This window comes from Colossoma macropomum, unplaced genomic scaffold, assembly GCF_904425465.1.
Source record: "Colossoma macropomum unplaced genomic scaffold, Colossoma_macropomum, whole genome shotgun sequence".
NCBI lineage: Eukaryota > Metazoa > Chordata > Actinopteri > Characiformes > Serrasalmidae > Colossoma > Colossoma macropomum.
In genome coordinates, this window is record NW_023495922.1 from 1035001 (window position 1) to 1037935 (window position 2935).

A 2935-nucleotide genomic window follows, 5' to 3' on the forward strand; every position below is an offset into this window, starting at 1 on the left:
GGCCAAGAGGTTAAGGCATTGGACTCGAAATCCAATGGGATTTCCCCCCACTGGTTCGAACCCTGCTCACAGCGACCTTTATAATGCGTTATAACCTTCCCTTCTGAAGCTTAGATCAGTGATCTACACCTTCAAACACCTTCAGTGTTCAGGTCTAACAGCTCCATTAGAAAGGCACTGCAACCCTTTACAAACACACTCAAACAGTTTGGTTCTTTAGTAAAGGTAAGTGTTCTGTTTAGAACCATGAGATCTTTATAGCACCAGAAATGGTTCGGCTACTGTTAGAACCATGAGTTCTATAGAGCGCCAAAATGGATTCTGCCATATTATGATGTCAGGCTTTTATACAATATAACTTTTTGTGGTTTTACATCGAATCATTTTCCAATAGGTTTTTAAAGAACGTCTGAAGAACCATTTCACCATGTAAACAATCCCTTAAGCATGATATAGTTCTATATGGAACTCATGGCTCTAAACAGAACCATTTCCTTTACTAAGGAACCCTAGAAGAACCATCTTTTTTAAAGTGTGTAACATACATGTAAATTTACAGTGACCTTTAGTAGAGAGAATGGTTCTGTATAGACCCATGACCATTCAAAGAACCCTATGCATGACTGAATGGTTCTTTGCATCATGAAAGTGTTCTTCAGATTGATGGAGATTGTTTTATATGGTTCCGTATAGAGATTTTTTTGAAAAGCGTTCTATATAGCACCAAAAAGGGGTGATTCTACTGTTACAAGCTGGTCATCGTGACAATAGAACATTAGAATTCTATATGGACTTTTGAGTCTTGGTTCCTTCCAGTGGTTTTTCCTCATGCTCTTAAAAAGTTTTTCGTTTTGAGTCTCGGTTCCTCTTAGATGTTCTTCCGTATGCTTTTGGAGAGTTTTTCATTTTGAGTCTTGGTTCTTCTCAGACGTTCTTCCTTATGCTTTTGGAGAGTGTTTCAGTTGAATCTTGGTTCCTCTTAGTGATTCTTCTTCATGCGTTTGAAAACAGTGCTGTAAAGATTGACTAAAGAACCTCGCTGTAAGCAGGGTTCTGTATAGAACTTTTTTGGAATGTGTTCCATATAGCACCAGAAAGTGCTCTTGTACTGTTACACACTTGTCCTCGCAACAATAGAAGAACCCGTTTTGGTGCTACATGGAACCCTTTTCAAAAAGGTTATGTAAAACACAATTTCCATCAGTATGAAGAACCATTTCACTATGTAAAGAACCTGTCAATCATGCAGAGGGTTCTTTGAGTAGTCATGGTTCTAAACAGAACCATTTTCTTTACTTAAGAACCCTCATCTTTTTGAAGAGTGCAGCACATCAGGAGAACATATACACCTCCAACTTCTCCAGTAGATACTTACTAAAACTATACTCCAACAGAAGCTCTCCAAACACTTTCCAGAACCTCAGTAGGGAACCTGCTGAAGCCTGACGTCTGTTAGTTGCTTTATGTATAGGTTCTAATGGGTTATAACTTCTCCACCTTTAAATTTACATCTTCTAATAAAGTCATGCCAGAAGAAATTATGCTCTGAATGGCTCTAGCACCACAGGTGCATCCACTAATGTGTCATGAGGTGGAACCTGGCTTCGACACTGTTCACATAAGCCTGTGAAAACATCTCTAAGATTGAAGTGGCCAATGCTGGACATTGACATCTGTCCCTTCCAAACACACACACTCCATTGTCATAGCATGTCTGCGTTGCTAATTAAATCCTTCCAGCTCGGTGGATCTGCCGCCTCTTTGTTGTCTAGGAAGCTTTGAATTCTCCCTGGTCATTAGAGGAAGTGTGTGAATGAAACAATGGAAGAATAGAAGAGAGCTGGTGGTCCATTGTTCCCAAAGCCAGAGGAGAAGAAGAGGGAGGGGGTCAAAGTGCGAGAAAGTCAAGGCAGGGCAGGGGGAGGTCAGCATCTTCAGAAAGTACCACATGTTTAGGCCAGTCTAAAGTAGAGGCTGCTTTGTTACTCTCAGTGGATCCTCCTCCTGCTTTTGGAGAGTTTTTCATTTTGAGTCTTGGTTCCTCTCTGTGGTTCCTCCTCATGCTCTTAGGGAGTTTCCCCCCTTTTGAGTCTTGGTTCCTCTCAGATGTTCTTCTTCATGGTCTTAGGAAGTCTTTCCTTTTGAGTCTTGGTTCCTCTCAGTAGCTCTTCCTCATGCTCTTAGGGAGTTTCTCCTCTTTGAGTATTGGTTCTTCTCAATGGTTCCTCTTCATGCTTTTAGGGGGGTTTCTCCTTTTGAGTCTGTTAGTGGTTCTTCTTCATGCTCTTGGAGAGTTTCTCCTTTTGAGTCTTGGTTCCTCTCAGTGTTTCTTCCTCATGCTCTTAAGAAGTCTTTCCTTCTGAGTCTTGGTTCCTCTGAGTGGATCTTCCTCATGATTCTGAGGAGTTTCTCCTTTCTCTAGGTGGCTCCTCATGGAGAATGTAGAGCAGCATAAAGGCAACAGAGGGCTTTGTTCATTGCATCATTTCCATGTGTGATATTACAGAGTTTTGATGTATTTATTCTTATTACAAAGTGTTAAAAAGTATAAATAAAGATAACACTTCTATATGTAGGTGATGCTACAGTTTCAACTGGTAACATATTGGACACGTGACTTTGATGAGGCTCCATAATCTCCAATCACGCTGTGAATAGATAAGAAGCGACACGTCAGAGGTGTTCACAGATACATTATGCCCAGAGATTGACACTAAAAGGCCGCGATAAGCAAACGGACGGCAATAAACCAATCCATACAAGACAGTAATTTCATTGTGGAAATTACGGTCATAATTACCTTGAACTCAACGGCGATATGATTGTCTCGGGTAACTTTCCTGTTATGAGTTGAAAGCAGTCCCGTATGGTTCTTACCAAAGGTTGCTACTTATATGCAAATGAGCCAGTGATGCAAAACAGTGTACTGTAAATT

At 40.7% G+C, this 2935-nt stretch overlaps 1 non-coding gene across 1 annotated transcript in view; it reads left to right on the top strand.

Annotated features, from left to right (window-relative positions):
- trnas-cga overlaps nt 1–74 on the top strand; it is an 82-nt gene extending 8 nt beyond the window's left edge. Inside the window, exon 1 of the tRNA in view lies at nt 1–74. This exon is cut by the window's left edge and continues 8 nt beyond it. This is a non-coding gene — a tRNA (tRNA-Ser).
- The last annotated feature ends 2861 nt before the right edge of the window (nt 75–2935 follow it).